The sequence below is a fragment of the Meriones unguiculatus genome, chromosome 1, assembly GCF_030254825.1.
Source record: "Meriones unguiculatus strain TT.TT164.6M chromosome 1, Bangor_MerUng_6.1, whole genome shotgun sequence".
Lineage (NCBI taxonomy): Eukaryota > Metazoa > Chordata > Mammalia > Rodentia > Muridae > Meriones > Meriones unguiculatus.
Genome location: NC_083349.1, coordinates 121446061 through 121471686, shown reverse-complemented (window position 1 = coordinate 121471686; position 25626 = coordinate 121446061). Strand labels below are relative to the sequence as shown.

The 25626-nt window shown below is 42.5% G+C and overlaps 1 long non-coding RNA gene and 1 pseudogene across 3 annotated transcripts in view; both read right to left on the bottom strand.

The window, feature by feature from the left end:
- LOC132646859 (uncharacterized) overlaps window positions 1–22892 on the bottom strand; it is a 43314-nt gene extending 20422 nt beyond the window's left edge. Inside the window, exons 1-3 of one of the 3 annotated variants that reach the window (XR_009585199.1) lie at window positions 22457–22892; window positions 17314–17419; window positions 13869–13991 (exon numbers count right to left, since the gene is read on the bottom strand). This is a non-coding gene — a long non-coding RNA (uncharacterized LOC132646859). The remainder of the gene's footprint in view (window positions 1–13868; window positions 13992–17313; window positions 17420–22456) is intronic. The other 2 variants (XR_009585200.1, XR_009585196.1) reach the window with 2 other exon arrangements.
- LOC132647179 (large ribosomal subunit protein uL23-like) lies at window positions 8661–9141 on the bottom strand (annotated as a pseudogene).
- Window positions 22893–25626: the final 2734 nt, after the last annotated feature.

Here is a 25626-nt window from a genome sequence, read left to right as displayed (position 1 = left end):
AGAATGACAAGGTGGTCATATTCTCCCCTTGCTTGCTTCTAACAGGGAATACTTCTCAAGGAGCCTGAATGAGATAATCAGTACGTCTGTTCAGCCGGTTACTTCACTAAGTGGGAGAGACAGCATGGTGCCTGCAGAGAGCAAATGGGACATCTTGCAATTAGCACCAGCTCTGCCTTGTACAGACTGTGTGTCCCACCAGTGCTGAGCTCTGGCCTCCAGTGTTACAGCTGGGAGGGTGAATCCAGGCAAACTGTACGTGTTTCCAGCTCACAGCAGGTACACAAAAAGTGGCAGCTGCTTTTAGGCCCCACATAAGCTAAATTCCCTAAGTTTTAAAGAAGGCAATTATATCTCTCCCTAAATGCCTGGGTGGCATAGCCCTGACATTGTTAAGCCCTGTTGGTGTGACAACCACTAACTAAGCTCACACGAGACTCATGAGATCTGTAGTGGGTTGAATGGGGCCACTGGAAAGCCATGTCCTTCGATTCTAATCCCTTCCTTGCAATGATGTGTTTGTTAAATTAGGGGTCTCCATGTGAAAAGTTCTTTCTGGGTTATCTAGGTGTATCCTACATACAAAAAAGGTATTCCAAACTGATAAATAGGTCAGTGAAATGAACAGACAGTTGTCAAAAGATGAAACACAAATGGTCAATAAGCATATGGAAAAAAATATTCAATTTCAGTAGCTATCAGAGAGCTGCAAATCAAATCTGCATGGAGATTTCATCTTACCCCAGTTAGAATGAGAGTCATTAACAGACAACAGCGTGTGCTTGAGGATGTGGACAGATGAGAGCCCTCGCAGACCGTGCTGGAAATGGAAACTAGTCCAGCTACAACAGGAGCCTCAGCAAACTGAAAGTGACCTAGGTCTCTGACCCAAAGGACTGGAAATCAGCCTATCACAGAGATATTTGCATGACGTTGTGATTGCAAGGGATTTACAGTAGCTAAGTCACAGAACCAATCTAAGAGACAACAACAGAGGAACAGATAAGGAAAACATGGCATATATACACAGTCAGACTTTGCTTGTTATAAATAAGAATGAAGTTCTGTTGTTTCGGGAAAATAGATTCAACTGTAGACAATCATAAGTGAATTAAGCCACCCTCAGAAAGACAAAGATTGTATGCTTTCTCTCATTGTAGTTCCTAGACTTTATATTGAAATATACAATAATGTATATACAGATGACATGAAAGTACAGAAACAAACCTATCCAGGAGGACCAAGGGACCAACAGAGTGATCAAGGGAGGGAAAAAGGGAGAAGAGGGCACTAGGAGGAAACATTCATTATACTATATACATATGTATGAAGAGTTCTTTTTTAATGTATATTTTTGTAAATACCCATGTAACATAGAAAGACAAAGGAAATGTCATAAAAAGCTGCAGGCAGAGATTGCAGTTGTAAGGTTTTGGACTCAACTCAGGAATGCAGAGAAAAAGGATTGGATTCTCTCCTAAAGCCCCCGAAGAAAGAAAGTCTGGTTTTCAGACTTCTGACCTCCCCAACTAACAAAGAATATATTCTATCATTTTGTGCTGCTAATTTGCAGCCTCTGGGAATATGTTATTCTTTTCCTACAGGGATCAATGAATGAGGGACCTCAGAGTGGTTAAGTAACCAGTTTAACTTCAGTCACCTATCAAATGCTCTAGTCAAGATGCAGATCCGGGTCTCCATGTGAAAACACAGATACTTGTTTGCTCACTTTATTCCAATCAAACGGTTATGTAGAAATCATCAACAGAAACTGATGGAATTAGAAGGAATTGTCTCCTCAGAAATAATGAAAGGGTCACATGAATATCAGAGCCATGACAACTACCTCCTAAAACATCCCAATATCCTGAACAAGTCCAGTGACCAACATCACCTAATCTCCTAAAGTGGGGGGGGGGCATACTGAAAGCATTAATAAATTCAAGCACAGGCTTTTGAGAAAGAGTGGAGCCTTGGTGTGTCCATTATGGGTACCATCAGTAAATGTCACTAAAAGCTATGTAGTGAGGAAGTGGAAGAGTTGAACTGATAATAGAGGCAAGCCTTGCCAGTTCCCTAAAACAGATTCGAGCCAAGTCTAGACCCTACCAAAGCAGCCTATGTGATCCATAGAAGGCCATTAATTTGCTCTGGCTCCCCATTCTCCAGCAGCAGATTTAATGGAATCTTCAGAATATGTTACTTACCGGACTATATTCAGCAAGATTCTCAAGCATTGCCTTCAGGAACATTTCTAGGCCATATTCAGAGCAGGAAATACATACCAAGTTGGAGCTTGTTAAAGTGTCTATCTTGTCAAAAGTCAGTGGTGCATTTAGAGTCCAATAGGAGTATTAAAAATGCCACCGATCAAGAATTAACCTAGGTAGAATGTCTGTGACCATTGTGAACTTAGCAGTTCCCAAGCATGAGTTTTTCTTTAACAGAAGTCCCTTGCATTTAGCATCTACAGGTAGCTCACAAAGTGCTTCCACCTACACAACCACTGATTCTCAGCCTGCATGGCAGACACATCCCACCTCCACTTCTTAAAGAAGAGCATGTTAGAGCCTTCAAGCCTTGTAGTAAGAGATATTAGATCCAATTGTGAACCCAGGCCCTTCTTGAGACATGATCACTGTGGTTCGGTGTCTGTTGGTGACATCAGGGCATAAAATGGCATACTAGCATGATCTGTTTTCTGCCTCCATGAACTAGGAAAGTGACACAGCAGCTTGCAGACAGCACCTCTCCTAGAGCAATTACTGACCAAAGATCATCACTCATCCTGAAAGGCAAACTTTTCTCCTCATTTCCCCAATACCTGAACATAAGTGACACTCTGTAGAAACATAGAAAATAAGTGAATAAATAAAAGATTCAGTTACCCCATCAATGTAGGAGCCAAAGCATGGCAGCTTTCCTAGAATCTGGCGAGTTCAATTGTAGGTGCCTAGGAATGACTGCAATGTCTGAGTGTGTCATTCTGCTGTTAGAGTAGATGATGAGAAACACATCTCATGGAAGAACCTAGACCATCTAAAATTATGGACTTGTATCACATAAGAAGAAGATGTTGGAGAAAGCTCACAAGGAACTTTTAATCTTTGTATCTTTTAGGTTTGGAATGTGATAGGATAAGCTGGAGAGTTTCCTAAAATTATATTTGTACTCTGAGGTAGATGCTGGGCCCATTCTGTGATCTGTCTTGGCTTCATTGCTTCCCCAGATTCCGGGTGGCTGGCCAACCTCCTTATGTTTTTGTTCTTTTTGGCATTGTCACTCTAGTTATGTAATTGTTCCCTTCACCAGGAGAGCAGGGGTTGCTCTATAGCATCCCATCAAGATGAGGGCATCATGTGCTGATCAGGCAGTTTGCAGAAAGGAGGCAGAAGGCCAGCCCAATGTGACTGAGGAATACCCATTTCCAAACCCAGTGCAACAGGCTGGCTCTTAGGAGCTAAGAGAATTGGAAATAAAGCATTATGATGCAGTAGCCTGCAAGAATCATCTGGTCCATTGTCCTCCAGGAGACCCAACAAGTGAGGGGTGGCAAGTGTCTGTATTGTGGCACCCAACATTCATCTCAAGGGGCCTTCTGTATTTGGGTTCTGGGGCCAGGAGGAAAATCCATTCATGAAGTTCTGTCCCTGACTGCGATTTAGACCATATTTCTTGTCCAGATCAGAAATGCTTACTACTGAGGGGTCAGTGCAAAACTCTTTCTGCTACAGAGAGAAAAGTAAAGAAACATGCCCATGTGCATTTCAGAGGATAGAACTTTACTATTTGACCAGAGTGTTCAAAATGGGTTGAGATGGATCCCAGATAAACAAATAAGAGTATAGGAGCGAAAGGCCATCAGATATTTATTGTGAGGCAGAACCAAACTGTCTTCTCCCACCAACAAGCATGGCAAGCTGCAGACACTTAATAATTAGGCTCAGTTCTGTATTGCCTACCAAAGGCTAACTTCAAAAGCATTGGGAAGAAGGGCCTGACACCACACAACAACCAAGGCCTTTGAGCTTCTCTTTATACTCAGTTCCATGTCAGCCTCTACCTTCCGGCTCTATTCCTCACCTCATTTCCTTAGCTGGCTTTTCTAATTTAACAAATGGCTTGTGCTGTTAGCCTGTACCTCAGTCTCTAGCAACTCAACCCCATTAGCTCTGTTTTTCTTATTTTCCAGAGCCCAGGATGACTTGGAGGGTGTTCTTCCTAGACTCGGCCATTTAAAGATATTTGGGCATAGCTGCATGCTGGTGAAGTCACTAGTGACCATTTTCCTCATTCAGAGAGCCATAGAAGAGACTTAGAATAGCGGTCAGGAAGTGTACAATGCGGCCTCTTTGTGTCTTCGTCTGTAACCTTGGATGAGACCCTTCTGCTGCATTGGTCTAAACTGTCTTCGTCTCTCAAAGGAAGCAGTGACATTTGAGCTCTGGTTTCAAGGTTGAAGAGGTTTATTTATCAGGTTCCTGCAGTAAGACCGGCTCTTGTGAATTGACAATATCTTCTCTCCTCTCTTATCCTCTCCTCTCTTCTTATTTGTTTCTTCCTCCTTTGTTTTCACTTTCCTAACTCTAAATGAAGCATCTCAGAGTGAAGACAGGAGTATTCTGGGAGACTTCTGAAGAAACAGTATTCTGCAACCACAGTTTGGAGTGGAGAATTTTGTCCTGGTCTCTGGGTCTCATTCAGTGGCCCCTTTTTCAAGCCTTACATTTCTCTGGATCTCCTTTCATTGCTCCTGCATCTGTTATACATCAAGGAAGATAGACACTCTCCATCTCTGGGGCTGTTCTGGGCTCCTCACTCTGGATTCTAATCATTAATTATCAATCCACTTCCCGATTTAACAAGTTCTCTCCAGTGAGTCATCTAGAATTCTTCCCATCCACATTGAAAGAAATCTCAACTCTCCAACACTTGATAAAGCAAAGTTTCTCTTCTGCCTGTGTGCAGGTACATGTTTTTAATAGGCCTTATGCTCATAAAACAGAGACTACACTCCCTGGCTCTTTGTCTGCCCTGCACTCTGCACTAACACATGCAGCCTCCAAACCTACTCCAGTCCTTGCCTTTCCCCTTAGCATAGCCAGAGAGTAATGTCTTTCCTTCAGTCACTTCCCATAGAATAAGCTGTGCTTCTTAGTTGTTGGAGAAGCCCTCCTTCCACGAGGTCTATTGGCAGAGCCCTGGAAGGTGGCCCTGTGTTCCTTCACATCTTCTTTCCCTCACTTTCGAGCAGAAATAGCCTTGGAAACTTTCAGGATTCTGTATGCAGCTTAACTAAATAGGTGGAACTTTAGTCTGCAGCTTCATCATCATGTCCCCTGACCCAGGGACACAAAGAGCATTTCCAGGAGAGCTTACAATACTATCAGAAATGTCTAAAATGCAATCCTTACAAGAATCACATTTTAAAATAAGAGAATCTGTTGCAAATACTCCAATCACAGAACACGTAGCTTGAATTTTTTCACTTATTTTCTAGAGTTTTCTTATTATATATAAACATGATTCTCTTACACATTAATCACATATCCACTGACATTACTAAAATCAGTTGATACTTCTGAAAAAAAAAAACTAAAATTAAGTTGTATTCATTCAACTTCTATTAGATTTCTTTATAGAAATCATACCATATACAAATACATTTTTTTTTTCTGATTTCCTTGCCTTTCATTTATTTTTCTCGCTTTATTTAAGGGGCCATAAATCCTAATATAAAAGGAAAAAGTAACCAAGTGTTAGAATTTATGGCCACTGCAATGGAAGAGAGCATACAATTCTTCACCATGAATTGTGCTGTTTTGCCTCTTCTAGAACAGTTGGGGTTGAAGCCTGAAGCCTGAAGCCTGGATTTACTTCACTGGTAATTTATAAAGTCAAGTCTCTAAGAGATGTTCTTGGGTCTACGGTTTTCAGTATTTTTTCAGTTTGCTTTCTGTTTCTTACTTTGGTGTTTTCCTCAATAATTAGTACACAAGAAGTCCTATCATTTAAATAAAATACTTTTACAACTACTTAAAGAGAAGATCTGCACAACTTTTCCATCTCTAAGTTCTCTAATTCTGAGATGCCTTTGCAGCCTTGAATCTTGACAGTGGATTTCTACTTTGCAAATCCTCTGTGGGCATACAGCTCTTTATATATATATATATATATATATATATATATATATATTAGTGATGGTCAATGGTATTACTTTAATTTTCACATTGAAACACTGAGCCTAGATATATTAGTGACCTCCTCAAGGTCACCCAAGAAGCAAAGAGCAACAAAAATAGAGCAGTTTGTACCCAGATGCAAACTCACTGTACTCACTCACTTATGTACCTATCAGTTCACAAACAGCTGAGGACATCCTCAGTGCCAAGCATAGAACAAATGCACACTCTGCTGAAAGGGGAAGTACATAAGAATTTAAGGCTCTCAGCTTCCTGAAGACAGAAAGTGTCTCTAGATCCTAATACACACTCATTTCATCAATAGTGGATGGATGAGGTATTTGTGGATGTCTGTGTCGAATTGCACACAAATGTCTCAGATATGCATTCTGACACTCTCTAGAGGAAGACGTGTTAGAACTGGAGTTTTAGAGCATGGATGGAACCTGCCCAGAGGCAGTGAGTGCCAAGAAGGCACTGTTCCATCCTGTAGTCATCAGACTGACTTTAGTGCAAAGTCAAGTCAACATCAGAGTGTGTTTGTTAAGATCCAGTTTTTTTTTTCAAATTTTTTATCTGCAAAGTGAGATGGAGATATTTACATCAAAGGTTAAAAAGGATCCACGATCATATAAAGAACTAATTGGATCCTAGCTTGTAATAAATGTCCAATGAAAGTTTTTTCTTACTCATTCAACTGCCTTAAGAAAGTGAAATCAATATCTGTCTTTATTAAACACTATGATTTATTGGGGGAGATAGTAATAAGTTTAAAAAGATATAGATTTGATTTTATTTAAAAATGTTTTCTGGTTTTATTCATATATGCCTTCAATAGAGTTCTCAATTTACAGCCAAGGTCATGTCTATTGCCACCTGGATTTTTCTAAATGATTCCTAATAAAAGAGGCTTGGCCCATAAACAGAAACAGGTGGATGGGTTTGATTCCCTCAGGCCAGCTGTGGCTTAATCAAAAGGATGTTCTTTCAAGCATGAGCTTTGCCAGTTGGAGGCAAAGAGGAAAACGTCTTTATGGAAAGTTATCAGTTACAGAAGATCTGAGAAAAGCAAACCATCTGTACTTCTGTTGTCTATTTGAGTTTCATGTGATTTGTTCCTTCTATACTATCTAGAACATAGATTGATTCAGAGAGGGGAACATAGAGGCTTGGAAAAACAGAGGAAGGAAAACCCTACTTGTGCTTCCCTAAATTCATATGCTATGGTCTCATTTATATTGATAGAGCCCAGTAGCAGGCAGTTGAAAATAATCACCAGACTCTGAATTTTGAGTCTTGTCTGATCTGTGGGAATGTATCTTGAGGTTTACACACTACATGTACAAGAGGGATTTCTACAAGCGAGTCTCCCATTTGGCTCAATAGGTAAATTTCCCTGAACGTTGAACTTGTATGAGATCATTGCTCAATCTCTCTCTCTCTCTCTCTCTCTCTCTCTCTCTCTCTCTCTCTCTCCTCTTTTCTCCTCTCCTCTCCTGTGGTGGTCAGACCCTGACACTGGAGCACTGTGGGCAGACACAGTTTGATGGAAACTTTCCTGAATCTTCATGTTCCCAAATAAAAGGTAGCAGCAAGACTAAATTCTTTTGTCATTAAAATTTCTTCTTTTTGAATTCCTGTAAATTTGAGTAAATTACCTTAGAATCGCTGTTCACACTTAATTGGAAGACAGAAGAACCTGCAAGAAGTTTGACAAGAAAAAGCAGATGGAATAGAATTGTCACCAGGCTTTGAGATGTTTGACATGCAGCAGATCTAGCAATATGATAGACACTCGATGGTGACAAGTGAGCATTGGATGATTTAAAAAGTTAAATAATTAAGCTTGCATAATGCCTTTCTGATGGAGTACTCAGATTGAATTTAATTAACATTTCTAACCTCTATCTACCAGCAACTACATATGATTAGACTTAAAATGGAGAAGTTTATTTTAAAAAAGCATTCATATAGCAGCCAATGTCATTGTCTTTTCACCTCTTCTATTGGAGCTCAAAAAACCCTAACAATTATTTTAAGCTTGATATTATTATTTTTAATCCTTTAAGAACTTTATACAATGTATTTTAATCTCATTCACCCACATTCTTCCCTCTAGCTGATCCCAGATACACCCCTTACCTCCTGACCCCTTTCCAACTTCATGTCCTTTTCCCCCAACAGCCCCCTGAGTCTAATTCATGCTGCCCCTGTACTCATGGGTATCTGACTACCTACTGGAACATGGTCAACCCACCAGGGGCCATACCCTTAAAAAAAACAAAAACAAAAACTGATTCCTCCTTCCTGAGCTAGTCAACTGTCGATCACTCCTCACTTAGGGATGACCTCTTCTTCTCAAGTGAGGAGAAAATGAGCCATCTCCAGTCATCTGTGGGAAAAATTATAATACATATGATTTTTTTTATCGTGGAAAAAGTGTATATTTAGAATTAGTCCATCTAAACTGGACTCAGTTTAGATGATCCCAGTCTTGTTGGCAACATTCAGAGCATCATATTCAGGAACCAACCGAACAAAAATATTCTCTCCATCAGGCCTAATCAGGGTTTTGACTTTGGAAACATCAATACCACAGAGTTTCTTCAAGGCCTGTTTGATCTGATACTTTTTAGGCCTGACATCCAACAACAAGCATGTTGCTGTCTTCTATCTTCTTCATGGCTGACTCAGTGGTGGGGGGTGAGGGAGAGCATTTGATGATGGTATAGTGGTCAAGCTTGTTTCTTTTGGGTGCACTCTTTTGAGGGTATTTGGGCTGCCTTTGGATCCTCCGGGTCTTGGGCTAATGGCAGGTGGACAATGTGGTGATCTTCTTTTAGTGGCTCTGGACTCCTTTCAGCACTGCCTTCTTAGCTTTCAAGCATAGAACCCTTCCCTTTAGCTTCAGCTTTGGGGGTGGGGGGTCAAGAGCTTCCTTATTCACTTTCAGCCCCATCTTGGCGAAAGCTACATATGATATATTTAATTTAAATCATTAGAGCTTACCAAATGACAGATAATTTTCTATGCAAGCGGGGGGGGGGCGCTTGAGGACTAGACTAGGGCCTTTACTAGACCCACTAGTCACCCTTGAGGACCTGCCAGACATAAGCAGACAAACCATTAAGTAAGTACCACTTTGGACAAAGGTAAAAGGAGGTAAGTAAAGGAGATAGAACTATTCTCCTGTGAGCCTGACAGAGCCACTGGGGAGGAAGTAAGGAGACTCTGGGATTGAGTCCTGAGGGACAAGTAGGCTCTGCCTTTGCAACACAATAGCAGAAGTGTAAGGCCACCTTGCTCCTAAGTTGATCACAAACCATTACTCTTACAAACTTCAAAAAGAGGTAGGTATTTAACAAAAACATCATTAGAGTTCAAATAAGAGGTGAGCCTAGGTAACAATAGAGTAAGATCTGAATTTGTCAGCACTCAAGGCAGGAGTGGAGCCTAAGAGCTAATCTTGCACCAGACTTTTACAGATGGAGAGAATTTTTAAAAAGAATGAAAGAGGACTTTGGAGAACAGATAACAAATAATAATTTTAATTATCAAACAGTATAGGAAAGATAAGTTCCAACTTAACCTTGTAGACCTTGAATTCTAAGCTAAAGATTGCGGATTTTTATCTATTGAATTGCATGACTTTTATTGAATTTATTCTTTGACAATTTTACTTAGGTATACAATGCATTCTGATTACTATAATCCTTTACCCTCTCTAATATCCCCCTGATCCAATCTTCCGCGTTATAAGTCCCTTTCCTACATTCAAAAATTAATATCTTTTTGAGATGCATAGACTTTAACTAGTATCATGTGTGTGACCATGGGTTTGGAGCTGCACTGCAGCCTGATGGGCTGTTAAGTGAGTACACAATATACAACAACATTGACTGTCCTTCTTCCATAATTCACCAGTAACAGTTTAGCAGAGAGGAGTAGGCCCCTGTAGATCCAACCTATGACTGACTGTTGACATCAGTCTTGTATATGCCTACCTAGTCGGCCATGGCTCCTGCGAGGGCATGACTGCATAGGCTGTGTCAAGTCCACAAGACAGTATTCCACAACCCTTCCCCACCCCCCATCACCCAACTTTTACATTGTTGCCACACCTTCCTCTTCTCTGGCCATCCCTGAGCCTTAGGAAGAATCAGATCAGTGTCGTGCTTAGGGTTGCGGACTCTCCTATCACTCATTTTCTCTCTCAGTGGGAAGAAAAAGGCTGTCTCCCTGCACTGTGAGAGCTAGCCAGCAGGGAAGGTGCGTTTTGCTTGAGGGAATCATGGCAGAGAAGGCGTGGCAGCAGATATGGGAGTCTGCTGGTTGCACTCCATCCCCTGTCAGAAAGCTGGGAGAGATGAATACTGGCGCTCAGTTCACTTTCTTCTTATTCAGTTCAGTCCACAACCTCGGCTCAGGGAATTATGACACCCACCTTTATCACACATCTTCCCTCTTCGACCCAATCCAGAAAGTCCCTCACAGACATGCCCAGAGGTTTGTCTCCCAGTCAGCTCTAGATACTATTGAGTTGGCAATTAATATTAACCATCACATACAGCAGGAATTGTGTGTGTAGGAATTGTGTGTGTGTGCGCGCACGCACATGTGTGCACACAAGTGCATGTGTGCATGAATTTGCGAGTTAGGAGTAGGGGTGTGTACAAATGGTTACTTTAAGTCTTGCAATTATTTGCCTCTTTTTCTTTCCAAGAAAACGTGGAGTCCTTTTACGGGAGCAATCGAGATATGCAGGTTTAGAATCATTCCCTTGAACAAAGGTTGTATGATATCTAACACTAGCAAACCAAGAGCTAATGAGTGGTTGTCTAGAAGTGACTGTGAAATGGATGGATCTATTTGTGGACTGTATTGTGTCCACATGTAATTCTCATGAGGCCATGAACTTTAACAACTAAATACACTGTAGAAAAATAGCTTTTAAATATAACATTAACATGCCAACTTCTCATTTACTATGTTGTTATTCAAGGAGGAGTCACCGGCATCGATTAGGATCCAATTCCCACCTGCATGTTAGGAGTATACATGTAAATACCAGAGGAAGTCACAGTCTGGCTAGTGACTTTATAAGGAAGAGTTGTTGCCTCGATGCCATGGTAACCCCATGGGTACTGCAAGCTGCCTTCTTTCCTCATTGCACAGGGGCATCCCTTCCCTGGGCACTTATAGAGGAGTCAGAAAAACTTTAGCATTATGGAGTTTGTTGACATACTCAGCTGCCAAATCAGAAGCTAAGTAAGAAGAAAAAAAAGGGGGGGGAGAATATCCCTATTTCCAGAAACATAACCCACCAGGAGGGCTTTTCTTGGTGTACATTAGGCCTAAAATCATAGCACCAAAGTACAAAATGGCAAATTTCATCTACAGTAGCCAGGCCCCAACTGAATGAAAGAATGTCCCCCTGCCGCCCTCTCACTACTTCCCTATGGATATTCCTGTCCTGTGGTCTGGAGCAGAACACACTTTTGTAGCTTTTCCACATTTGCCATCTCAGCAAGCATGAACACTAGAGAGAAAGAGACGAGAGAAAAAAATAGCTCTTTTTAAAGGAAAAACGAGAACCCATTTTCTCTTTTGTTCACAGGACCATAATTCTGGGTGAGGTAACTTGGTTGTTCATCTGGGAAGCAGGAGAATGAAGGGCTGGCATGTTGCTCCATGGGACTGTGACTGATGGCCAGACTCCAGGTAGGGTGATTTGAAGAAACCTGCCTGATGGCACTCTGGATTATAGGAAGGATGCACTGGAAGTCCACTGAGATCCATGGACCCAGTAACAGGTGGTATATAATGTGACAGATCTTGTCTGAATGAACTATGGTCTCAAAAAAAAAAATAAAATAAAAAGAAAAGAAAAGAAAAAAAAAAGAACTATGGTCTCAATAGTGGCATCCCCAAGGACCCAGGCTCCGGAAGGAACAACCTGAGACAGATCACCGTGCCTGGACTTTGCTTTTCAATTGAGCCCAGTCTCCTTGCAATAGAAGTGGAGATCTAGAAAGCACTGTCTTAATAACAAAGTCGCCTGTCTACTCCAGAAAGTAAAACTAAGAAGACAAGAAACCCCGAGGAGATGACATTCCCAGCCTTTCCTTTCCAGAACAATGGAGACAGGGACAGTGTGTCCACAGCAGCCTTAGCTTTTTTGTTGAAACCAGGAGCTGATAAAATTGAAAGTGAAGATTACATTTCTTAAATATTTCACAAGCCTCCTTCAGCCATGACAGTTTCAGAAGAGGGTAAGGAAGTAAGAGTTTCCCTGAAACAAAAAGATAATCCGGGTACCCAGGGAGGACAAGGGGCTTGGAGGTAGAAGCCTTCACTCAGTCTCACTTTCACTATTAACCAGCAAGTCCCTTTTTATCAGTGAGCCTAATTGTCCCCACCCATCAGGCACATTGCTGCAAACTGCTATCCTTAGCTGTGACAGCCTGGGAGTTGGGGGTCCACAGTTCCAGGTCCCCCATAGTAGTCTTCAGGGTCAAGGAGTCCCTGAATCAAATGGACAAAACGGACATCTAATGAACCTAAGATAACTTTTCACCCAAACAAAAATGACTATACTTTCTTCTTACAGAACCAGAAGGTTCTTCTCACAGAACCTTCTCTAAAGTTGAGCATATAGTCAGTCACAAAGCAAGCCTCCACAGATACAACAAGACTGAAATAATCCCTTATATCTTATCAGACCACCATGGACTAAAGCTGGACCTCAACGACAGAAAAGCAAAAAGTCTACACATACATGGAAACTGAATAACTCTCTATTCAAAAACTGGGTCAGGGAAGAAATAAAGAAAAATTAAAGATTTCCTAAAATTCAATGAAGATGAAGGCACAACATACCCAAACCTTTGGGACACAATGAAAGTAGTGCTAAGAGGAAAGTTCAGAGCACTAAGTGCCTTCATAAGGAGATTGGAGACATCTCACACAAGCAACTTAATAGCACAACTGAAAGTCCTAGGGGGGAAAAAAGAAACAGACACACCCATGAGGAGTAGATGGCTAGAAATAATCAAACTCAGGGCTGAAATCAATAAATTAGAAACAAAAAGAAAATTCAAGGAATCAATCAGCAAAACCAAGAGGTGGTTATTTGAGAAAATCAGTAAGATAGAAAAAGCCTTATCCGAACTAGCTAAAAGGCAGAGAAACACTATGCAAACTTATGAAATCAGAAATGGAAAATGCGACAAAACAACAGACACTGAAGAAATCCAACGAATCATTAGGTCTTATGTCAAAAGCCTATGTGCCACAAATTTTGAAAATCTAGATGAAATGGACAGTTTTCTTGATAGAGTCCACTTACCAAGGTGAATAAAAGATCAGATAAAGAAATTAAATAGTCCTATATCCCCAATGGAAATAGAAGCAGTCATCAAAAGTCTCCAAACAAATAAATAGATAGATAGATAGATAAATAAACCCAGGGCCAGATGGTTTCAGCACAGAATTCTTTCAGACCATCCAAGAAGAGCTAATTCCAATACTCTTCAAACTATTCCACAAAATAGAAACAGAACAAACATTACTCAACTTGTTCTAACAGCCACTTCAATACCTACATAAAAACCCACCAAAGAAAGAGAATTTCAGACCAATTTTCCTTATAAACATTGATGCAAAAATACTCAATAAAATACTCACAAACCAAATCCAAGAACACATCCAAAATATCATCTACCATGACCAAGTAGGCTTCATCCCAGGCATCAGGGGTGGTTCAATATACGGAAATCCATCAATGTAATAATCCATCATGTAAACAAACTGAAAGAAAAAAAAACCCACTTAGATGCTGAAAAAACATTTGACAAAATTCAACACCTACCTAAACATAGTAAAGGCAATATACAGCAAGCCTATAGCCAACATCAAACTAAACAGAGAAAAACTTAAATTCCACTGAAATCAGAGTCAAGGCAAGGCAGCCGACTATCTCCATATCTCTTCAACATAGTACTTGAAGTCCAGTAAGACAACTAAAGGAGATCAAAGATACAAATTGTAAATGAAGAAGTCAAAATATCACTATTCATGGATATGATAGTATACATGAGTGACCCCACAAAGGAAGAGGATGCAGGCAGCCCTGATGAGACTGGGGTCAGTTGGTAGGGGAGGAGGACTCTGCCTTTCTGAGGAGAGGGATGAGGGGCAGAGGAAAGGAGGGAGGGACCGGGAGGAGATGAGGGAGAGGGCTACAATCTGGATATAAAGTGAATAAATTTGTAAAAAACAAATGAAAAGAAAGAATAGTGTGAAAATAAAAAAGGAGCACTTCATGTGTACTGATGTTCCATGAGTATTGGGTGGCCAGTGTGTACAACCACAGGAAGTTTGCTGCTTTAACTGTCATCTTTTGAAGTTTAAGGTGTTTCCTTTTCTATCTTCTCAGCTCTTTGAGATATAGCCCTTATCACACTTGGGTGTCATGGATCCACTGCCCACTCCCCAGTCCCAGTGCAAATATTATAACAATCACTAAGATGACATCTTGTCACTAGAAGCTACAGCATGCAGTTCTGGCTCTGAGTAAAGCAGCCAGTCTATGAAGCTCCATGAATGAGTAAAACTCACCAAGTCACATCAATCAAGGGTGAGGCATGTTTCTTTCCTCAAATAAATCTATGGAAAGATTAGAAGATAGACATGTCTTCTTGGAAGGTCAACACAGAGGCAGGGGAGGCCATTCTCTAGTCCCTTCTCGTGACATCATTGGTGTCACCCTCTGAGAGTCACTTTTCCTATCAGGCATGATACTTATAGACACCTAATACAGTGTCCCTCTGACTAGCATGTGTGCCCTGTGAAAGGATATGACCCATTGTGTTTATTGCTGTATCCAGATATATGTCTAGAAACCAGAAGTGTTCCGTGCATCAAGTACTAAGATGGAAGGAAGGAGGCAAGGAGGGGAGACATAATGTACTAATTATTTATGGTTTACTGTTTCTTTGTTTACCTTGGAAAGGGAGAAGTCACTTTAACCTAAAGGCTGTGACTCTTGAAGTTCAAGTGTGGCTCTCCCTGGTTCCTGGGGCCTTTGGCCACCTGTCCTCAGGAACAAGGGTGCAAAGTGACAAACTGGGGATTCAGTGGTCCATGAGCACAAATAGAAATGACCTTCCCAGACCAGCTGGGGGGTATAGATCAATTTTATTTGGGGTGAATGATGTGAATATAAAATTCTGGGGAGGTGGTGGGGAGACCCAGGGTAGGTGAATGTCATTGGCTGAAGGGGAAAGGTACTGAGATACCTTGTTAGCATGGGGAAGCATTCCAGGAATCCTAGGTATTTGCTGAATGGTTTCTATCAGGAGAAAGAGAGTTGGATCTGTAATTTCTCTGGGGGCTACATTGCATTCTTCAGGTAAAGGGTGTGAGGATCGGGGCTCCCTCAGACACAGAAGAGGAAGACTTGCTGACAAAGGGCTTCCTCCATTTTACATGGAGCTCAAGGCTTTCCCGTAATGGTGGACTGCAACCTGAGCAGCAGGGTTTCCTGACATTCAAGGTCCATTAATCCAATTTTATCAAATTAATACCTGTCATGGTGACAGTATTGTTGTATTAGTAGTTTCAGGATAAGCCAATTGAATGGGGGAAATGCTATTAACCAACTGAATCTATGAAATCAAGTCTCTCTGGAAAGAAGAGTTTATGTGGAGAATCCATCATAAGGCAAATATTAGCGCAGTGCTGGTGAGAGCCGGGGACAGCTCCAACCACAATGCACACCACATTCTTCCTAAAAGTTGGTATTATTATTTGTCTAGTGTGCAGAAGGGACTATTGGTGAAGCAGCGCTGAGGAGCTTTCTCCAGATCAGGGGGGCTGTGAAGTGGGAAATATAGGATTCATACTAAGCCCTAGGAGATACAAAGGAATCCCATTCGAGGCCTTCCTCCTAACATCTAGGCCACCCAGGCAAGCAAGTCAATATTCAGTAACTTTAAGTATCAAGCACAGGTGATAGTGTGGGTCACAGGATCACCCAGAAAATGAAAAGAAGATACAGAGGAGGACATTATCCAAACTGAAAGATGACGCTCTTTCTGGGTCTTCCTCAGTGCTTCCATTGCCTACCAGAATGTGAAAGCCAACCGTGTTAGCCACTGCTGGTGTTCAGGAGGCAGGGCTATGCCTGCATGGGTTGTTTTTCCATCATTCCACATGCTCCAAAGCAAGCAGTGTGCTAAAGCTGAGGTTAGGAATGAAAACACCATTTCCTGAGAGGTGGTGATGTTCTCCTCACCTCAGCCAAGCTCAAATCTACAAGTTCTCTTCATTCTAATGGGGCCTGAGAAGGACTTTTGGCATCAAGAGGCAGGGACTTGAAGACCCCTGCATCTTCTTTGAGGCCTTTGAAAACTATGATAGGCTTAGGTCACTGCTGGCCCCTGAATTTGAAATGTACCCCCATCTATATGACCCACTTAATTCCACCTCTTCATGCTTCTTCCTCGGGGAAGTCACTCTGCTTTTCTTCCTGGGCCAGGTTACCATGCTTTATGCTTGTCACATTCTGAATATGGCCACTGCTGTAATGAAGTCATTACTGGAGGCAAGTGGCTATCTTCTCCTCTAAAATATACTCAGCTTCCGTCCCCAGTGCCCCCTATGCCTACAGCATTTGAATGTGGCAAGTGATCACTAAACATTCTGAGTCAAAAATAGCATCAATTAGCTCCCTTGGGAAAGCCTACAGCCGTCTAATTTCTCTACACTCTGACAACCCTGGTTGATTATATTACTGTGCTGGGGGCAAGTGGAATCTGAGGGTCCTTGGACAGAAAAATTAACATCACGGCTAGGGAATGAGAGCCTTGGTTTCTTTCTGACACATGTTGGAAGGCAAGAAATTCACGCAAGGGATCACACCCATAGGCATGGAACACAGAGTTCATTTAAGTATAAAAGCCGGAAGGAGAAGAAGGGGGTATGTGCTCATTCAGGGGGCAGAAAGACATCTGAGGACAAAACTATCTCTAAAATTGTTGGGAGCTTTTCCATGCAAACTGCGCTGCATGGAGACATATCAGCATTAAGTGTTGTTTCACAGTGGCCACAGGGATGAATCCCAACTTACTGTAAATAGAAGGAAGAGAGCTCTGGCGTTACATTATTTATTGCACATCACATCTGGCCCTGGAGCAACGATGACGTTAGGTTCCACCAGGGTAGCTTCGTGCAACCTATTGTCATTACAGAAAGGAAACTCGGAGTTTATCTTATGAAATATAAATTATCCGCTCATTAACTGCTGAAGAGCACACGGAGCACTCTACCATGGTGTTGCAGGAGGCTGAAAATAGACTTCTGTGTGTTCTACTTTCTATGCTAGGTCCAGATCGTACAGGAAGACTGTCATCCATTTTCCTCTCTTAAGTAGAAGAGATGGCAAGCTAACTCCTTTCATTGATGAACCATCTGCAGCTTCCCAGTATCTGAGGGGAGAAACTGGGCTGGAAAACTGCTCCTATCTGGAGGAGAGGAGCAGAACTGTCTCCTTATGGTTCTTTGCTTCCTAAAAGGCAGATTGGGAGAGCTTACGCTATCCCCATTAGTAGAACAGAGCAGGGCTCAAGAGACACAAACGGGACTCCTTGTCTCTTACTTAATGATGTAGTTATTTCCTTCTCTGAGAAGTCACCTCTACCTCCAAACTTTCATTCCTTTTCTTCTTCTTCCTTTGTTCCTCTCCATGTTCAGTCACACAGAGAGTTCATCCATTTGCAAACATTCTGTAATCAATTGGTATCAGGGAGAGGTGTTCTGTTCAAGTCCCTGAAAGGACAAGTAAGTCTGTGGCCTTCCTCAGCAGTCTTGAGGCCTCTTCCCAGCCTGGGTACCAGGAATACAGCCCTTTCTTCTTCCTCCAGTGCTTAGTGACCCTCCTAGCTCTGATTTCATCTGTTCAGAGAACCCTTCCTATCCTGATTCTCACACCAATTGTGCTTGCACAACACCTCGCTAAAATTTTGCATCCACACAGGGACGGTTAGTAAAGTCTGCCTCTCGGTGGGCAAGTTCCAGCTGTATGGCTCATCATTTCATCTTCTGTTCTAAGCACAGTCTTTGGCACTCAATGAGTATGTGTGGCTATAGAACAAACCACCGTGAACTTGACAGTGTTTGTCACAGCCTAAGGTCATTTTCTGCCATTTCCTTCATTCAGCACCCTTTCTGTCTTCCAGCCTAAGTGGACCACTGTGATCAGTTTCATGTGGGGAGCAGAGCAAGTGGAGAGGACACACCTGTGGAGATGCATGTGACTTTATTTCTATCTTTGGTCCTTATATCAGAATTAGCCTCCTGGCTAGCTAAGAGCAAGGGTGGCTGCAAGTATAAAGGAGCCCATGGATGTCAGTAAAAAAATATGCTGGACTCTAAGGATATTTGCCACTGTGTGATAATTAGTGTATAAAGGCTTAAGGCACAAGGCATAACGAGGAACAAGAGTACCCCATAGAAACCTTTTGTAATCATCCTCAGCCTTGAGAACAACAAACTGGAGAAAGGAGTGGCCAGATCATGGGGTGGACAGATAAACATTAAGACAGGCTTGCAGGGATGGCTAAGGACATTGGATTTTGAACCCTGGTCATCTCGGCATCTGCTACCATTTGAACCTGAAATATCTCTCAGAGGATCTTATGTTTTAGTGCTTTTCCCCCATTGGTGATGCTATTTTGGGAAGACCTTGGAACCTTAAGGAGGTGAGGCTTAGCTGGAAGAAGAGGGTCACACTGGGGAAAGGCTTGTGGAGAGATGCTAGCTCTGCCCATTTTCCATCTTGCTTTTCTTGTCCTTGTTCCTCTGTGGCGTGAACAGGTGCACCAACTGGCTATAAACTGAGCAATCCTCTCTGCTGCCCTGTAATGGCTCCACCCCTCTGCAAAATTGCTCTCTCATTCATTAAGGGGTTTCTGTTAGTTACCGTGGCCATGTGTCCATAATTTACAAAAACAATTACTATACCATTTCATCTGTCTCCACACAGTCAATGAATTGGCCAGGGGAGGGACCACAGCGAAGGGATCACCTAGATAACGCAGCGAGAGTCCAGCCTTTCCTGATGGGTCTTTGAGAGGCCCTCTCTCAAAGACTCGTGGATTGGTTAAGAATTTGCTCCTTCCAGCCTGACAATGGAGACAGGTGTGTGAGGGGAAATCCAGGTGCACTCCACATAGAGAACAGATGGTTCCTCCAAATGCATGCATAGGCAACACAATCCAAGTAAGCTCTGAAGGCAAGCTGTTGTTCAGGTGCCTGATCCTTTTCATGGTTGTTATGAGGACAAAGATGGCCCCAGGGGCCCTGCCACATGTCTGGCAAGAATAAACTTACCTGGTTCTGTTTAGGTGTGTACAAGGGCATCTGCCCTAACCCTGTGAGGTCAGGTCAGCATCCTATATGTGACAATATGCCACAGGCTATGGAGGAAAGGAGTGTTTTGAAGAATGAAGGAAGGGGGACAAGACATGCCTGAGGCAAGTTGTGGGGACATCCTCAGGGATTAGCTAACATTTAAGCCACATCTTAAAGGACATTCAGGCTAGCCACATGAGCATAAAAATAAGAGGGTGGCTATAGGGGGAGCCACTGGGAGGGTATGATGGTGTGGTTAGTTACCTCTTAATGTAAGCCCAGCACACAGGATGCAATGATAGGATCTCACAGGTTTCAGACCAGTTTGTGCTGCATAACTAAACAATCTCCACCCCAAAACAAGGAGCTGAGGTTGTAGCTCACTTGCTTCAGTCCTTGCTTAGAATGCACAAAACTCAGACTTCCAACCCCAACATGAGATAAACCAAGTGTGGTTGCGTAGGCTTATAACCTCACACTGGGGGAGCAGGAGGCAGGAGGATGAGAATAATGCAAGCTTATCCTTGGCTGCTTAGTAAATCTGAGGCCCACCTGTTTCAAAACCAACAAACAAAACAAAACTGCAGAGCACAAACAAACAAACAAACAAATCTCACTGTAATTTCCAGATCGTGCCAAAGACCTTCCTCAGTCTTGCACATGACACCAGTGGATGAGGCTGATTTTGAGTCTGACTGCAAAGCCTGTACACCTATTGTAGGTAGCCTATTTTACCACATGCTTGCTCTAGGCTCTAGAGTCACCTGATGATGAGGGGTTGGGGGGAAAGAAGGGAAGACATAGCCCTCTGGCTCTTGGTGTCAAACAGAGGCTCTCCTGCCCAGCCCTTGAGGCTTCTCCCCACAAAGACAGGGAGGAGCCCTATCACATCCTGTGGAATTGCAGAAAGACAGGAGGAGAACATACAAAGTCAGAAGAAAAGAACAATGACAAAAACTTAAAAATTCAGGCAGCATCGGGGGTGAGGAAATAATGGGAAAGGAGATAGGGATAGAAAGGGAGAAGAGCAGGGGAGGACAGAGGGCTAGGAAGGCGAGTGCTCTGATTGGGGCTGGAGCTCCCCATCTCTCTAGCAGTAATAGAAGCCTATCTCCTCTCTCTCCCATCACCAGTCCTGATAAAGGGGGCATGGTAGTTTCACTCCATCTCAGCTCAGCAAGTAAAGTCCCGAAATACTGAGCAGCCTCTGCCAGCCCCTCAGCCCTTCCTGGCCTCTCTGCAGTCCACAGGGCCAGGGCTTGCATGCTGCAGTATCTAACTCCAGCTGGTCTTGGATGAACAGAAGTGAGAAAGCAAGGCATAAAAATGCTGGCGCTCTACCCTTTCTCCCACCATCTAGATTCTGAATATTTTCTTAGCCCTTGGCCTTGGTGACCTCAGAATATCCTTCTGTTGTCCCCTTGCAATGGCCATGATCACCTTTTTCTTGTCCCACTCCATTCTGTTTTTCTGACTCTAAACACCAACTGTAACTAATTCCTTGGATTAAATCCCTCCTGATTCAAATGCTTAAAACACTTTTGCTTCCCTTAGAGGGTACACAAGCATAGTGTTAAACCATAGAAAGCCACACATTCAAAAGATCTAAGAACTAATACAAGGCAGGATTCAATTTTTAAAATACCTGCCCTTGAAGAAGGGTGCCTTATCAGATGTATAATTTAACAGTAAAATATAAATACCGCTTGAATAAAAGTTAAAATGTTTACAGGCAGAGAGGTCATTTTCAAAGAACCATTCAGTTTTCTTAAAAGTTTTTACAGTGACTTAAGATGCATTATCATGCACAAGCCCATCAATATTTAATTTTCTTCTTTAAAAAAATCCTTATTGGGATTAACATCACAAAGGGAAAAAAGGGGCTTTTATGCCAAGGAAAAAGCATATCTCTAGTAATGCGGTTGGTTTTGCTGGTCTGTGTGCTAGCACAGTTCGGGTCAGGGGAGGTTATTTAGATGAATAGATCTCCCTTTCTGAACCCCTGCCCCTTTCTTCTTTCACAAACTAAGCTTGGTGCTATCAGCAGGAAGACAGAACATAAAACTGCAACAGCAGGGGATCTTCCCAGTGTTTGGCTAAGCTTTGGGTGTTCGCGAAAGAGGGCAATGGAAGAATTTCAGTGCTTAGGAGGGGCTCTACAAAGTTCTATTTTGATTCCCTAGGCAAGCTAACACTTTGCAAGATGATATGGTAGAAGAATGCCATGAGTTAGTCCATTTCTGTTTGCCGCTATACTCAGAACAAATGTAGCTATCTCCTAAGTGCTAAGTTTTAATGGACATGTTTGTTCTTAATAATTAATCCTTTTCTTGAAGCACTTTGATTTTTCTGATTCATATTCTGCTAAGTATAAATTTGGCGACTCTGAGCCTAAGTGTGTTAATGCACAGTTGCAATGCTCAGTGGATCATGTGATAGCTAGGTCTCCTGAGACTCAAGGGGAAGAATCTAGGCAATGGTGTGCTGTATTCATGAGGTGTGTGGCATTTGCCCCAAAAGATGCACACATAGCCATATGAGAATCCCCCTGTGTGCTGACCACCATGAGCACCTTTGGCTGATAGTGTAGTGGTTTGCCTCTTAAGATTCATTCATTGCCATTTCTGAGACGCCCCCAACCCTTTCCTGCATTCATTGCTGCTCTGCAGCCTGGCCTGAGCCTTTCCTTTATCGTCTGCTTCTTCCGTGCAGGGGAGAAATGATCTCCCAGTAGAACTACAGTCTGGGGTGGGTTCTTAGCCTCACAGAGCACGACCTCAGCCCCTGCATAAATGCACAACCTAAGGAATCTCTTAAGGCAGTCATATGTGCTTCAACACAAGCTATAATTTAGCTCATACCTCCAGCCAAACTGCAAAAGGCAACAGTTCCTCTAGTCCTGTGCTCCACGACCATTTCAGGGCAGTCCAGTATTCACCCCGTCAATCCACCACAGCCTGTGCTCGGGCGGATGGCTCTTACGTTTTCTCTTTTCTTCTTGGCTTTCTTCCTGCAAGAATTACACAATCCCCTGTCCTCCTCTTACCTCCTCCTCCTGTGCTGTACTGTACCTCCAACTCTGAAAAGCTATGAATACAAAAAGACAGCCGGCACTCCAGGATCCTGTTACTAATTCAATACATGCATATCTTTCTCGGAGGATTGCAGAGTTGCATTTTCTTGAGAACAACGGGGAAGCCAAAGAAGCCTTTCACTCTTTCCCTGCAGACAAATACCATCTCAGAATCCTGAAAGGACTTTAAGGGGCTCAGTCCAACTTTTGCCATCCATAATAGGAGCAGGAACGTAATGGATAATGCTCAGGCCACATACATTTTAAAAAAGGAGCTGCCACCAGCTTCCGTTTAGCAATGCCACCAGCTGGTCCCCCTCTCCTCAGCTCAGTTTCTTCCTTTCCAAATAAGGTCATTACCATCAATGGGCTAGTGTTTAGGGAAGATTAAGTATGATAGGTGCTTCACAGAGGCCAGCCCTTAAGCTTCAGTAATAGTTACAAATAGCAATAGATTTTTTTGGGAGGGTGGGTGGGAGATGGATTAGATGATTGACCTAAGCTCATAGCTAGAATCTTAACCTGTAGTTTATCAGAATTTGTGTCCTTGTGTGAAGGAAGGGTCCTTAAAGGGGTAATCAAGTTTAAATGATGTAATTAGACTAGGGCCTTAATCCTATAAAAATGGTGTTCTTCTATAAAGGAGAAATTTGAACTGCGGATGAGCTTGGTTGGTAGAGTACCTGCTTAGCATGCATTGGGCCACACTTTTACTCCTGTGCTATGTAAACCATCTTGGGAGAGGGGACATTGAAGCAAGGGGAATGGAAATTCACAGTCATCATCCAGCTGCGTAGCAAGTTAGAGGTCAGCCTGGGACTATGTGAGCTCAAGAAAAGCTAAGCAAAACACATAGGGGTGGGGGTTGTAGGGGACAGGTTCTGGGAAGAAAGTCTCAATGAAACAGATCCATATTTATCACCCTGCACAAAAATAAAGTCCAAGTGTATCAAAGACCTCAACATAAAACCAAACACATTAAATTGGTTAGAAAAAAAGTGGGGAAGACCCTAGAACTCATTGGTACAGAAGACAACTTCCTGAACAGAACACCAACAGCACAGGCTCTAAGAGCAACAATCAATAAATGGGATCTCATGAAACTGAAAAGCTTCTGTAAAGCAAAGGACACTGTCATCAAAACAAAATGACTGCCTACAAATTGGGAAAGGATCTTCACCAGCCCTTTATCTGACAGAGGGCTAATATCCAGTATATATAAAGAACTAAAGAAATTGAAAAGTAACAAATCAAGTAATCCAATTAAAAAGTGGGGAACAGAGCTAAACAGAGAATTCTCTGTAGAGGAATATCAAATGGCAGAGAAGCACTTAAAGAAATGCTCAACCTCATTAGCCATCAGGGAAATGCAAATCAAAAAAACCCTGAGATTTCACCTTACACCCATTAGAATGGCCAAGATGAAAAACTCAAGTGACAACACATGCTGGAGAGGTTGTGGAGAAAGTGGAACCCTCCTCCACTGCTGGTGGGAATGTAAAATTGTACAACCACTCTGGAAATCAATCTGGTGCTTTCTCAGACAACAAGGAATGGCGCTTCCTCAAGATACAGCCATACCACTCCTAGGCATATATCCAAAAGAGGCTCAAGTACACAATAAGGACATTTGCTCAAATGTTTGTAGCAGCTTTATTTGTAATAGCCAGAAGCTGGAAACAACCCAGATGCCCCTCAGTGGAGGAATGGATACAGAAATTGTGGTACATCTACATAATGGAATATTACTCAGCAATGAAAAATAAGGAAATCATGAAATTTGCAGGCAAATGGTGGGGTCTGGAAAGGATCATCCTGAGTGAGCTGTCCCAGAAGCAGAAAGACACACATGGTATATACTCACTCATATAGACATACAATATAGGATAAACCTACTAAAATCTATACACCTAAAGAAACTAATCAAGAGGGAGGACTCTGGCTAAAATGCTCAATCCCCACTCTGAAAGGCAAAGAGGATGGACACCAGAAGAAGAAGAAAACAGGACACAAGTTAGGAGCCTCCCACAGAGGGCCTCTGAAAGACTCTGCCCTGCAAACTATCAAAGCAGATGTTGAGACTTATGGCCAAACTTTAGGCAGAATGCAGGGAATCTTATGAAAGAAGTAGGAAATAATAGTAAGATCTGGAGAGGACAGGAGGTCCACAAGGAGAGCAACAGAACCAAAAAATTTGAGCACAGGGGTCTTTCCTGAGACTCATACTCTAATCAAGTACCATGCATGGAGATAACCTAGAACCCCTGCACAGATGTAGCCCATGGCAGTTCAGTGTCCAAGTGGGTTCCATAGTAATGGGAACAGGGACTGCTTTTAACATGAACTGATTGTCCTGCTCTTTGATCACCTCCCCCTGAGGGGGGAGCAGCCTTACCAGGCCATAGAGGAAGACAATGCAGCCACTCCTGATGAGACCTAACAGACTAGGATCAGAAGGAAGAAAAAGAAACCAGTGGACTTGGGGAGGGGTGTGTGTGGAGAAAGGAGAGGAAAGGAGGGGTTGGGAGGGGAGGAGGGAGGGAACTAGAAAGGGGATACAAAGTAAATAAAGTATAATTAAAAATAAAAAAGACACATTTAAAAAAAAAGAATTTTCTTGCTTGCCTTAATTGATGGGAAGACCCAGTCTGATATTGGGTATCATTATTCCCTAGTGTTAGACCCTGAATAGGAGTTTAGAAAGCCATTTCTTTCTGTCCTTGACTATGAATGTGGTGTGACTAGCTGCCTGAGTACCTGTCCTGGCTTGCAGTCAATGACAGAGGATAGCCTGGAAATGCACTCCTTTGAGTGGGGTGTGACTGTCTTACTATGAATAACCAAATGATGGGTGCTCTAGTGGTTGGGCAATTGGTGCATTGAATACCATGCAACCTGGAGATTCAAGACCTACCAAGTGTGTCCTCACTCTTGATCATAACCCATGTGCAAGCTGCC